Here is a 14,264-nt window from a genome sequence, read left to right on the forward strand (position 1 = left end):
CTGCCTTGGCATTTCCGGGTCTCCTTTGCTGTTTCTTCAGTATTGACCTCATCCTCTTGATTTCATTGAATCCAGACAGACTTGCCTTGCTTTATTTCTCAACTTGCCTCTAGGTACTGTCATTTCCATTATTACACCTTGACCGGAATGATTTCAACACGCGTCAGTTTGCAGGTGTGTTTTCGATGAGTTGGTAGCAGGCTGGCTGTGAGCGTGTCCACTCATTTCCCTACTGCAAGTCTTTCCGTCTAACCCTCTCACCTCCAGGGTGAGAATCATCCTTAGAAAACTCCTTAAATGCTCCTTTCATTCTCTCCCTTCTCACTCAGAAATCTTCACAGCCTCCTTTTGGGCCTCCAGGCCATTGTTCAAACCCTTGAGCATGGGGTTAGCACTTCTGGCCTCCAGCGTGAACTAACGCCTTCACTCCCCTCCGAGGAAGCCATCATCCCAACCCAGCCTGGTGGGGCTTGGTCTGTGCCACCAAAGTCCTCTGCAAGGCCTGCTCAACAGTCCTGCTCCTTCCTGAGCAGATAGCCTAAACAAATGACCACACTGACCTCTCTCCTTTCCAATCAGCCTCCCACATTCACATAGAACCTCAAATTATGAGTACTTATTTTCTGGGGGAGGACTTTGATTACCTTGCATAGAACACTTACGTCTCTCTCAACGTTCTCCATCCGGGCCTACGTTTAAGTTAGGCAGTGTCTTTGGTTTTCATGTAGTTCAATATCTTGCTGATGCCTGAGATTTCCCCAAATGTGGGAAACTCGACCACATAATTTGTGGGAGTGGGGGACTGTGCTCGCCCTTTCCCGTGTTAAAAAAGAATAAATAGGGCGCCTAGGTGGCTCAGTCATTAAGCGACTGCCTTTTGCTCAGGTCATGATCCCAGGGTCTTGGGATCGAGCCCTGAGCCCTTCATCGGGGCCCTTCCTCAGCGAGAAGCCTGCTTCTCCCTCTCCCAATTCCCTCTGCTTGTGTTCCCTCTCTCACCGTGTCTCTCTCTGTCAAATAAATAATATCGTAAAAAACAAACAAACAAATAAATAAATAAGGAAACTGGTATCAGATGCTTAAGTGGAAACAGAGACTCCCCTCCAGACTCTCTCTGATCTCAATTTCTAGTCCCTCTAATCACACTGAAAGTCATCATTACTATTTATCTATTTGTAAAGTGACCGGGATGCAAACATAAATGCTGGTTAAAAGCCAGAGGGGAACTGCAATGAGCAGTCTAGACCGGGGCCAAGAGAGAAAGATGAGGACTGACTCACTGTAGGATGGATGTGCCTCCCCAGAGGCAGCTACTTCTCTTGCTACAGATTGCCATTGAGAATCTGGGCCCAGCATACTGCCAGATTCTCAGTCAAGAGAAGGCAGAAACCTGGAGGGTTTTTCTTTTTTTAAAGGTTTATTTATTTATTTTAGAGGGCCGGGAGAGCCTGAGCTGGGGGCGGGGGCAGAGGGAGAAGGATAAGCCGACTCAGTGCTGCGTGCAGCCACCGATGCCGGCGTGATGCTGGGACCCTGGGACCACAACCTGAGTCGAAGCCAAGTTGGAAGCTTAACCAAGTGAGCCGCCCAGGCCTCCCAGAATCTGGAGTTTTATATGAAACCTATTGACTTTTAAGTGTTGAAAACTAAAAATTGTAAAATCATCTGTGCAGACGAGGTCAAGCTCCTGGCCTCCAGCCTGGGACTTCTGGTACACATATTTGTTTTAGTAAGTTCTTTTCAATCTTAATACAGCATAGAAAGGACTGTTCACTATTTTATTGCCAATCTCCACTCCTTCCTTAATTTTATTCCAGATGGCGATATACTCAGCTCAAAGGTACTGCCCTTTGCAGCCAGCACTCAGCCGGGCTCATGAAGGCAACGCTACCGGCGGAACCGTGTCCAGCTGCTTATGGTCCGTCACGCAGGTCCTGAGGCCTCCACCCAGCCTGGCCCAAAAACGTCACCAAAGGTTCTTGATCTCATCAGGAGACAGAATTCAAGGACAGACACACAACATAGTGGATGAAAGACACAACCAGGGAAGTCTACTAAAGTGAAAGTACCTGAGCACCTGCCTTTCGCTCTGGTCGTGATCCCAGGTGCTGGCATGGAGTCCTGCATCGGGCATCTCGATCAGCAGCAAGTCTACTTCTCCCTCTGTCTCCTGCTCTGCCTGCTTGTGCTCCGTCTCTCTGGCAAATGAATAAATAAACTCTTTTTAAGAAGCAGTGAAAGTACCATCTCAAGATGTGAGAGCAAGAAACAGAGAGATGGAGTGGGCTACAGGGGTGGAGAGGAACAGGGCAAGGGAATGTGCCAGCCAGCGAGCTGCCTGCCTGTGGGGTTCACCTTCTGTCTTCTACCAACAGTTGGTAACTAGGGCAAGGATTTCTTGGAAGCAGGGATTCGACGTTTTTTCCTCCTCACTTGCTCAAGGGTAAGCATGCTCCTGTCGTGGTGCCTCCATCTTGGGCCTGTCTGGTGGGATCCTTCTCATGCTGCCAGGACCTGCCTCTGACCTTCCCCATAGCCAGCCATGGCCTCCTCCTTTTGGCCTCCAGGCATCCTGTTAGAGGCTAAACTAACTGTCTGCTCTAACACTGGGAATAACCTCTGTCCTTCCTTCTTACTCAGCCTGGAATGTGCACAGGATGGTTGGAACTTGGGCAGCTGCCCTGGACCATGAAGCAGTCTTGAGCGCTGGGAGCCAATTAGCATGGTGTAGTGAAAGGTAAATAAGCCAGCTTGCGTCAGACTTCGTCTATGTGAGCAGGACTAACCAGTGTCTTGTTTAAGCCACTTATTTGGTTTATCTGCATATGCAACAAAAAACTAAACCTAACTAATAAAATAGTTATTTTTAAAATTTTTTTCCGTATTTTTAAAATTTCTATTCAATTAACTAAAATACAGTCTTTTATTACTTTCAGAGGTAGCAGTCATTGATTCATCAGTCTTATCTTGTTGGGTCCATGGTCAAAGGAGCGAGACTGATACACAGCGATGGTCAAGCAAAGCTTTATTTCACACCAAGCATCAAGAATCAAACTGACCCGCCAGGGACGTCTCTTTTTTTTTTTTTTTTTTTTTAAAGATTTTATTTATTTATTTGACAGAGAGAGATCACAAGTAGGCAGAGAGGCAGGCAGAGAGAGAGAGAGGAGGAACAGGGACGTCTCTTGCAAAGAGGCAACTCCTCTCTTCTTTACAGACTAGCTTTTAATGGCAAAGGCCATGTGGTTGGGTCACATGGTTGGCCACGCACAGGTGACCAATGAGATTGTAACACAGAGAAAGTTGCACAGTCCTGCTAGATCACACATAAGTGACCAATTGAATTACAGTTTACCCTGTAGTAGATATTTGAACTAGCCTATCACCTTGGTCAGAGTTCGGGCCCAAAGGGTGGGGCCCGTACTCCTTGGTAGCTAGGGAGACAGTATGCGCCCCACTGATTGGATACCTCCACCTGGCCTGACCCACCCTTGTATTTGGGCTTTGTTACCTGGGACTGGTTTCCAGGACTTGTTTCTAAGTAAGTTCCCTGAGGGGAGGGGGTGCAGGTTCAGGATGGAGCTGCTCTGGCTAAATAGGCCCTTACAGTATAAAACCCAGTGCTCATTGCATCACGTGCATCCCCCATCACCGCCACTCACCTCTCCTCCAGCATCCTGTTGGTTTCCTACGATTAAGAGTCTCTTACGGTTTGTCCCCTTCTCTGATTTCATCTTGTATTATTTTCCCCTCTCTTCCCTTATGCTCCTCTGTTTTGCTTCTGAAATTCTACGTGAGTGAGATCATATGGTAATTGTCTTTCTCTGACTGACATTTCTCTCAGCATAAAACCCTCTAGTTCCATCCACATCATTGCAAATGGCAGGATTTCATTTTTTGATGGTTGAGCGATACTCTACTATGTATGTGCGTGCGCGCATGTGTGTGTTTGTGTGTGCCACATCTTTTTTTTTTTTTTAAAGATTTTATTTAGTAATTTGACAGACAGAGATCACAAGTAGGCAGAGAGGCAGGCAGAGAGAGAGGGGGAAGCAGGCTCCCCGCTGAGCAGAGAGCCCGATGTGGGGTTCGATCCCAGGACTCTGGGTTCATGACCTGAGCTGAAGGCAGAGGCTTTAACCCACTGAGCCACCCAGGCACCCTGTACCACATCTTCTTTATCCATTCATCTGTTGATGGACATCTAGGTTCTTTCCATAGTTTGGCTATTGTGGACATTGCTGCTATGAACATTCGGGTGCACATGCCCCTTTGGATCACTACGTTTGTATCTTTGGGTAAATACCCAGTAGTGCAATTGCTGGGTCGTAGGGTAGCTCTAGTTTTCACATCTTGAGGAACCTCCGTACTGTTTTCCAGAATGGTTGCACAGCTTGCATTCCCACCAACAGTGTAGGAGGGTTCCTGTTCACATCCTCACCAACATCTGTTGTTTCTCCTGAGTTGTTAGTTTTAGCCATTCTGACTGGTGTGAGGTGGTATCTCATTGTGCTTTTGATTGAAAATACAAGTATTATAGTAATAAAATATTTTATTTCATTTTATTTATTTATTTCATATATAATTTTTATTTTATTATACAATATTTATTTATTTTATATAGAGAGAATGTGCACAAGCAGGGGGAGGGGCAGAGGGCCAGGGAGAGAGAATCTCAAGCAGATTCTATGCGGAGCATGAAGCCTGAGGTGGGACTTGATCCCATGACCCTGAGACCATGACCTGAGCCAAAACCAAGAGTCAAATACTCACCCAGGTGCCCCTTCAATATTTAATTTCAAAATGAATTCCTACCTACTCCCTCTACTCAATCCAGCTACCCTAAGGGTACCGGTAATTTCTACTAGTCTTAGCTAAATCCACAGGGCACCTTGCAGTCTTTGTCTTCATGGTTTGGGGACTTTGACACTCTTGACCCCTTCCTCCTTGGACCCTTCATCCCAGGACACTAAACTGAACAGGATCGACCCCGTCACCCACGCTCTAAAATAAAACCATATTTCTTGTACTGAAAATATCTTAAGAAATCCTTCTTGTCTGTTGTTGCCACACCCTAACATCATACCACATTGATGTGGTTTTGGAATACAGGTGAGGTTCAGCGGGGTAGAGTCTGGAGCCCATGACCAAGAAGGAGCTGTGGAGGCATCTTTGGTGCAAAATTGTGCTTTATTAAGGCATGGGGACTGGGCCTGTGGGCAGAAAGAGCGGCTGCCTGGGGTTGTGGGGGTGGCTGGTTATAGACTACGGGGTTGGGGAAGGTAAGGAAAAGGGAGGGTTGGAAAGAACTTTCATGTGCTGAAGAGGACCGAGAAAGATACCAGAGGCCTCGCCATTGAGGACTGGAGGTTGTTTTCCCCTCTAGCAAGGCATTGCGTTTGAGAGGGCTGGGAGATCCTGGAGGAATGTCCCACCCCAGGAGTAGGGGGTAGGGGGAGCTCGCAGGGTGTCAGCTTCGGCTTTGTCCTCAACTTGCCTCCTGCTCCCTCGTCAACATCGTCCCAGATAAAGCGGGACAAATCATCACACTGTCTTGAAAATCCTCTTTGGTCCCTGCGAATGGACGTTGGGAAGGGCAGTCTTTCTGAGCACATCTGCTGACCGGTCGGAACACCCGGGCTCCTATGCGAAGAAGGAGGAAGGTGAACGTGGGTATCAGCAGTCTCCGTCACAAGCCCTGGGTCAGCAATATCTGTGACCTGACTTCAGTGTCTAGGAAACACCTTCTTTTGCCTCTTCCCTCCCCCATCATCTCTCTGAAGTCACTCAAAATAGTAGGTGAAAGATGACCAGAGCCAGTCCTGCCCTGTTCCGTATCTCGTCCTTGTCCGCTTCATCTTCCAGCATCTTCCCTCAGCCCAGAGCCAAACATCGCAGGAAGACAGCCTGAGGGGGGCGTGTGCAACGCAGGCTGAGTCACGGGGGCCACACGAGCTGTCACGTGTGCCGGGAGGGCGCATGGAATAACGGAAGCCACTGTGCTGGGGGGAATCCCACGTTCTGGAGAAGATGAAGGCCAGACCTGTCATTAGCCAAGGCCCAGTTCCTGACGGCACAAAAGTAGGGAACCCTGTAGGGTTCCCTACTTTGTCCCCTTCTGCGCACTGCCCCGAAATGCTCATCCGTCTGGGGTAAGATGAGCGATGGAGGAGCAGGCTTCTTACCTTCACTGCACTGGAGATGGTTCTCCTTTGTTATGAAGGTTTTCTCATCTTGCATTCATGGTTTTTGTGCCGTCAGGAACTGGGCCTTGGCTAATGACAGGTCTGGCCTTCATCTTCTCCAGAACGTGGGATTCCCCCCAGCACAGTGGCTTCCGTTATTCCATGGGCCCTCCCGGCACACGTGACAGCTCGTGTGGCCCCCGTGACTCAGCCTGCGTTGCACACGCCCCCCTCAGGCTGTCTTCCTGCGATGTTTGGCTCTGGGCTGAGGGAAGAACCCTACAGCCCCTTGTCAGCCTCTCGTTTCCTTTGCCATCTTGCTGATCTGGAAGGGATGGATGGGTAGCCAGGGGGAGGGGTGCAAAGAACAGGGTGGCGTGAGAGGCTTGCCAGGTCCACAGTTTTATAATCCTGCCGAGAAGGGATCAGACTCCCAGGAATCTGGAGGCATTGACTCCCAGGAATCTGGAAGCATTTCCACATTTCTGCATTGGGGTGAAATGTTGGGGGACCCTTTGTATCTTTTGAATTTTGTGCCATATGCATGCCTTCATTATCTAAGGCAAATTAAAAGAAAATAAAGACACAGACGAATTCTCAAGGATGTAAGGCACTCCTTTCTGCACAGAAAAATGGGTACTCCGCTTTAAATTTTGACCTGTCAAAATGGTTTTGCCTGAGTAAAGGAATGAGTTTTGTTTCAGAAATTGCCTTTTTGATTTTGAGAAATATTGGTCCATTTACAAACAAGCTGAAATTTCTTCTAACAGTAAAAGAAACGAGGTATTTCATTTTGAGATAACAGTCTCTCAACTCCTCAGCATCTGGAAGTTTCTGTCATAAGACATCATCCATCTACTGTTTTCAGGTTCACTTACTATTACTTACTTATTATTACTATTTTTGGGGGTTGGGGTGGGTCTAGTGAGAAAAACAAGGAGAACCAAAGTAGTTAAAAAGAACAGAGAGCAAGGAAAGAAACCATCAAAAATGTGTTAGTTCAGGGGCGTCTGGGTGGCTCAGTGGGTTAAGCCGCTGCCTTCGGCTCAGGTCATGATCCCAGGGTCCTGGGATTGAGTCCCGCATCGGGCTCTCTGCTCAGAAGGGAGCCTGCTTCCTCCTCTCTCTCTCTGCCTGCCTCTCTGCCTACTTGTGATCTCTGTCTCTCTGTCAAATAAATAAATAAATCTTAAAAAAAAAAAGATTTGTTTATTTGTTTGTTTGTTTGTTTATTTGACAGACAGAGATCACAAGCAGGCAGAGAGGCCAGCAGAGAGAGGGGGAAGCAGGCTCCCCGCTGAGAAGAGAGCCCGATGCGAGGCTCCATCCCAGGACCCCGAGACCTTGACCAGAGCTGAAGGCAGAGGACCAACCCACTGAACCACCCAGGCGCCCCTAGAATGAATTTTTTTGTAAGATAATAATGTACAAATGTACACACTAAAAAAATACATACAGGAATATAACCCAAATCTGTAAGGGTGTGATGCATTGTGGGCGCCAGGGTGGCTCAGTGGGTTGAGCGTCCAACCCTTGGTTTCGGCTCAGGTCATGATCTCAGGGCCGTGAGATCAATTAGTGTGGAGTCTGCTTGCGATTCTCTCTCCTTCTCCCTTAGTACCCTCTGGTCTCGCTCGCTCTCTAAAATAAATAAATAAAGTTTTAAAAAATGGGTGTGATGTATCAGAAGAACTGAGAGGAGGAGACGAGTGACGTCTACTGTCTAGGCTGCATTTTTCTACAATATATGTTTTATTTTACTACGAACACTATTCAGTACAGATAATTTAAGGGTTATAAAGAGGGAGGGATTTTAGAGAGCTAGGCAAGAGACCAGAGGGTTACAAGCCAAGAAGTTGAGGCATTCTCTCTCCTCAGACTTTTTTCCGCCAAAACTTAAAACTCTCCCTCTTTGTGCTCAAATCCTTTGCAGCTTATCCAGAGCCACCCAGGTGCCCTTGACCTGTCCTAGACTGCAAGGGTTTGGGGGATTTTTGTTGAGTACAGGCACTTGGGTTGTTTTTTTTTTTAATTAGAAAAAACTTTATTGTTTATAAAAAGGAAAAAAAGACAAAATACAGAAACAAAAGAAGCCAAAGTCGTGTAATAGAAGGCATTACATTTTGCTGTGATTTGCTGACAGATGATGGGAACTCATAGTTTTACCTGTTTCCATTTTATTGGCACTGTACAGAAATTCTTTAGTATAGACATTTTTTTGTGGCATAAAAGAAGTTAACCTTAAGTATTTTAACTTTTGTAAGTAATGTTTATCCAGAAACATTTGTTTAATGAAAACAAATCTGGACTTAGCAGAGACTTTATTCAAAAGGATAATCATAAGAAAGAAAAGGGACTCTTGAAATAGGGAGAAGTCTGTGCAAGCTCCTGAGAAGTTAGAGTTTTTTTGGGATTTTTCAGTTTTGTTTTCTTGTTAGTTTTATTTCTTTCTTTTCATGGTTAATTACATATTTCTTGAGCACGCATCATAATACAGCCCCTGGGGTACAACGATACACAACAAAGCCATGTTCCTTGCCCTTATGGTTTCTATATTCAAGTAGAGAAGACATATAACTAAGGCACCAATCGTAACCCAAATGTATGTTATAAAACTTTCCCAGCATACGGAAAGGTTGAGGGACGTGTATGGCGAACCTCCAAGGAGCCCTCATTCAGCTGGAGAGCCCCCGGAGCATTTTGCATAGACGCTGACATGAGCACAGTGCCTGGTGAACAGCCCAGCCGAGACGCCCGCCCCTCTGGAGCTCACAAACCTCCAGGGGCCGGGTGGGGGAAGGGACAGCAGCGGCCCCCAGGGTGCTCACCCGCAGCTTCTCTCCTCCCCATGTGCACACGGTGCCACGAAGATGTGAGGTCTAGCGATGCCTGGGGGGCTCAGTCGGTTAAGTGTCTGCCTTCAGCGCAGGTCCTGGTCCCAGGTCCTGAGTCCCACACCAGGCTCTCCGCTCAGTGGGGAGTCTACCTCTCCCCCTCGCTCTACCCTTTCCTGTGCTCGTGCTCTCTCTCAAATAAATAAATAAAATCTTAAAAAAAAAAAAAGATGTTTGGTTCTATTCCACCCTCTTGAGTCTGGGCTGGCCTGTGAACAGAGTAGGGGAGAGAGGTACCCCCATGCCGGGCCGGCCTGAGGAGGACTGACGTCCTCTGCCGTAGTGTCTTGGGGCCACCAGCCACCAGAGAAGGTGTCTTAGTCCGCTCTGGCTGCCATGACAATACCAGACTGGGTGGTTTGCACATGCAGAAATTTCTTTGCTCAGTTTGTTTTCTGGAAACTAGAAGTCCAGATCAAGGTGTCCGCAGAGTCGGTTTCTCCTGAGGCCTCTCTCCTTGGCGTGCAGGCGGCCACTCTCCCCGTGTGTCCTTCAGGGCCTTTCCCCTGTGCACTGGCTCCTGGAGCTCCCCGTCTTCTTCTCAGGACACTTGCTGCACCCTCATGGCCTCGCTGCATCTTAACCACCTCCATAAATGCCTTGTCTCCAAATAGGGTCACACTGGGGATTAGAGTTTCAGCATGTGAATTTCGAGGAGACACAATTCAGCCCATGACAGTGTGTGACTGCTCTACAGCGGGGGGTGGGGGGGTGGGGGGGTGTCCGCTGGGCCCATTCTTCTGGCCATTCCCTGACGGAGGCTGTAGGTGAACAGAGAGCACCTGCCTTCTGACTGACCAGTCGATGCCCCCCAGAGAGAAGGGGTCACCGCAGGGAGCCCTTGTTGGGGTGTACTTTGTTACCTGGTTTGAAAGTTAAAATGAGTGGCCTTGGGTGATCAGGCAAATCAGCATGTGGTTAGGAACTGTGACCCTGGGGGGCAGGAGTGTCATCCTGGAGAGCAAGGAGGAAATCATGGAAGGACCAGAGTCTGCTGGGCCTGAAGAAGGTCACCTCTTAGAGTGGTGACCGTTTCGTAATGTGTACAAATACTGAGTCATTATGTGTACGCCTGAAACTAATAAGTATAATTGTGTGAATTATATATCAAAAATTTAAGAAAACTAAAAATAAATAAATAGAATCATATAATAAACACTTTTTGGTCCCTGGCCTTTTTTCCCCCTTTTTTTACTCATTACATTTGTAAGATATAGTCTTATCCATAGCAGTAATTCAATTTTTATTTCTGCTGCTGTAGGCATTCACTATGTGAATATATCACGATTTATTTGATCATTTTGCCACTGATGGGTATTGTGCTGTCTTAAGAATTCTGTTCTGCTGTGAATAAAACTTCCCTGAACATTTCACACTTGTCTCTACATGAACAGATGCACTCATTTCTAGGAGCAGAATCAATGGATCAAAGATGGCTTATGTTCAGTTTTTTAGACAGCGCCGGAAATAGTCCAAAGGGATGGTACTAACTGACATTTCCAGCCATCATATATGGGAATTTTAATTGATCTATGTACTCACCAACATTTGGTATATTTGCTTTATTTTTTTAAGTTTGGCCATTCAGGTCGATTTGTAACAGTAACTCACTGTGGTTCTAATTTATAATTCCCTGATAATTAATGGTCTTGAGCCTCTTTTCATAGGTTTACCAAGCATTTGAATGGCCTCTTCAGGGAAGTGCATGATCAAGTCTTGCCCTAAAAAGTTAAGGTATTTGTCTTTTTCTTGTTGATTCACAGGAGTGCTTTGTGTATTTGGCACGAGTCCCTTGCCAGATATATATATATACATAAATATATAAATAAATATATATATTTATAGATATATCTATAAATATATAAATAAATATATATTTATAGATATATATTTATAGATATTTATATCAAATATTTTTTGAGATATATCTATAAATATATATATTTATTTATATATTTATAGATATATCTCAAATATTTTTCCCCATTTATGGCTTCCCTTTTAATTTTTTTTAAAAAGATTTTATTTACTTATTTGACAGACAGAGATCACAAGTAGGCAGAGAGGAGGAAGCAGGCTCCCCACAGAGCAGAGAGCCTGATATGGGGCTCGATCCCAGGACCCTGAGATCATGACCTCAGCTGATGGCAGGGGCTTAACCCACTGAGCCACCCAGGCGCCCTTCCCTTTTAATTTTGCTAACGATCTTTTTCTGATGAACAGTCCTTAGTTTTGAAGAATTCCGCGTTATCAGCTTTTTTTCTTTTTGGTTACTACTGCTGTTTTTGAAATTTTTGCCTACCCCAAGTTCACGCAGATATTCTCTTTCTTCTAGAAGTTTTACTATCCCTTTCCTACTTAGGTCTATCATCCATTTTGAGTTCATTTTTGTGTTTGATATGTTAAAAAGAAAAACACGATCCTAAAACGGCACCACTTAGGTTAAGGCCCCAAGTCATGAAACAAGAGTTAATCGCTGTCCGGACTGCAGTTTCAGCCCCCAGGAATGCAAGCTTTTACCAGTCAATAGGGAATCTCCTGGTCAGTGCCCATTAACCTGTCACATGGGCCCTCTTCATCCCCCAAAAGTCATCCGCCTACTAAACCTTTTCGTCCCCAAATGAAGGTGATTGAACCTGAAATAATCCTTCTTTTCCGTTGATGACCTTCTTGTCCTGCCTTTAAAAACCTTCCCCTTTCTGTAGTCCTTGGGAGCTACCCTCTACTTGCCAGATGGGGTGCTGCCCAGTTCACGAGCTGATTAACAAAGCCAACAAGATCTTTAAAATTTAGTCAGTTGAATTTTTTTTATTTAACAGGTGTGAGATAGGGGTCTAGGTCCATTTTTTCCCAGCTGGTCCAGCACCAATTAATGAAAAGCTGGATCATAAATTTGCAAATGCTTATATGTCTGTTCACTTCATTTTAGCACTGTGTCCTTAAAACCAGAAAGTAGATGTGTTAATGGAAAACCAGCTCACCAAATTTACTTGTTTCTTTTAGCTAATTATAAAATTTACATCAATTCATATACATTGGGGTGGTTTTAGCAGCTTTTAAAGATTTCTGTGAGGAAAAAAAGGAAAAGAAAAAGAAAAGGGGGCACCTGAGTGGCTCAGTGGGTTAAAGCCTCTGCCTTCGGCTGGGTTCATGATTTCAGGGTCCTGGGATCCAGCCCCTCAACCGGCTCTCTGCTCCTCAGGAAGCCTGCTTCCCCCTCTCTCTCTGCCTGCCTATCTGCCTACTTGTGATCTCTCTCTCTCTCTGTCAAATAAATAAAATCTTTAAAAAAAAAGATTTCTGTGAGGTTATAATTGACCATTAAGATCATTATTTGTCTTAATAATGGCATTTTAGGGAAGACTTAATTTGTCCGTGACCAAGCAGAGAAAGAACAGATTGAGGGATGTAAAAGAGCATATATTCTTGAAAGCATATTTATGATAAGAATATATCCATAAGAATCCTTCATATTTAAGCATATGTTCTTCATGAATTGCTTTTTGTGGATATATTTATTTACTCACTTCCTTATTAATTCAACAGATACTTATTAAATAAATTCTCAAATATGTATTTCATTTTTAGTTTAATCAGCATTGAGTCCTCGTCATTATGACTTCATAATAGTTTGCAGAGCGGGGCTACATGATCTACCATAATTACTTTTCCTCCCTCTGACAACCTTGGTTCCTCCCAGACCTAATTGCCCCCCTCTGTCTTTGGTTACTTTTCTAAGTGTTTATTCCTAATTCAACAGCAGCTTTCTGACCATGTTACCGCCAAGCAGGGGGCAACGTCCTGTCCCTTCGAAGCTCAGGCTGTGATCCCTGCTCCCTGCTCCCTGCTCCCTGCTGCGGCCTGCACCTGCTGCTCGGGTGCAAGCCCCAACCCTGGAGAGGGTCCGCACCCCGCGTCCCTATTCCAGATTTCACATCTTCTTTCTTACTGGAACTCCATGTTTGGAGGAACAGTTCCTCAGAAGTTTCCTGGAAAAGAGGACATGGGAGGCAATTTCTTATTTCTTCTTCTTATCTTTTGAAACCTTTCAAGACCAGAAAGGCCCGCTAACGCTTTTTTGGTCGCGAAGCTGGGTTCGGAACCCACAGGGACAGGGTTCTCTTTCGTGGACGTGATCTTCACGACCTGCTCTGTCTTCCAGCTGTGGAGAAGATGCCATCCTGATCCTAGCCCTAACCCGGTGGCTCGATGGCACACCTCTACCAAACACCATTTCATGTTCTGTTGGACTCTGTCCTGCTTTCCATCTCCACCCCACACTTCAAAGGAACTTTCTGCAATCTTATTTTGAAATTATTAAAGACATTTCTGCCATCATAATATTAATTTTCAGATTTGCCCCTTCTGTCTTTGTTCCGGGAATGTTGTATCTTCTCTTACCTGAGGACTTAATTTTAACTTTATACAATTCAGTTTCCCGCATGTATTTGTTTCGCTTTAGTTCTTTTCCCTGGTCCTATCTGTGAATTTTGGTCTTGATCCTAGAAACACTTTCACAAGCATCTGATGAGTTTTGCTCGTGGTTCGTGGTTGAAGCACCCGCAGGCCGACTCTGGGACTGTGGGCGCGGGCAAGGTCTTGTCTGGAGCGCCTGCGGACACGTGGAGACCGTGTGGTTGACCGTGAAGACCGTGTGGTCTTCAAGGTGCGTGTCCTTGGTCCCGCGGGAAGCACACCCAGCTGGCGGACCTGGCCTCGGCCTCGGGGATCCGCAGCGAGGGACGTCGGGACTCGGCCCGACGTTCCCTTCCAGCCGCGCGGGGTTCCCGCGCGCGCAGCCCCGTGCGCAGCCACCTGCAGCTCGCGGCCCGCTCGCCCCGCCCCTCTGCGGTCTACACCCGCGCGCCAGTGTTCTCCCAGTCTACACCCGCTCGCCCATTTCCCGGCTGGGCTGCGCGCGTCCTTCCCGAGCCGCGCCGCGGGAAGACGCAGGGGCTCTCCAGGGTCAGCCGGGGTCGTTCCTGCGCCCCCGGGTCCTGCGGGGCGGGGAAAGCGGAGGGCGGCAGAGGGATCCCGAATCGCCTACTGCGCCAGAGCAAAGCCTCGCGAGTTCGCTCGGATTTCCGATCTGCCGAGAAAGTGGTTCCGTTCGCTCCGCTTCTCAGGGGCGCCCCAGGCGGCAGGAAGTCCCAGCGGCTCCGAGCGGGTGTTCGTCCGTAACAAC

The 14,264-nt window shown here is 46.6% G+C and overlaps 1 long non-coding RNA gene across 2 annotated transcripts; it reads right to left on the reverse strand.

The window, feature by feature from the left end:
* Nucleotides 1-8,338: 8,338 nt before the first annotated feature.
* Nucleotides 8,339-14,155, reverse strand: LOC131833066 (uncharacterized). 2 transcript variants are annotated; one of them, XR_009354293.1, is made up of 3 exons: nt 13,481-14,155; nt 12,947-13,068; nt 8,339-9,700 (listed from the first exon to the last, which is right to left on the reverse strand). It is a non-coding gene; the product is annotated as an uncharacterized LOC131833066 (long non-coding RNA). The 2 variants fall into 2 exon arrangements; XR_009354292.1 differs by lacking the exon at nt 8,339-9,700 and having other exon boundaries at nt 12,652-13,068.
* Between the last annotated feature and the right edge of the window lie 109 nt (nt 14,156-14,264).

This window comes from Mustela lutreola, chromosome 6 (assembly GCF_030435805.1).
Source record: "Mustela lutreola isolate mMusLut2 chromosome 6, mMusLut2.pri, whole genome shotgun sequence".
Taxonomy (NCBI): domain Eukaryota; kingdom Metazoa; phylum Chordata; class Mammalia; order Carnivora; family Mustelidae; genus Mustela; species Mustela lutreola.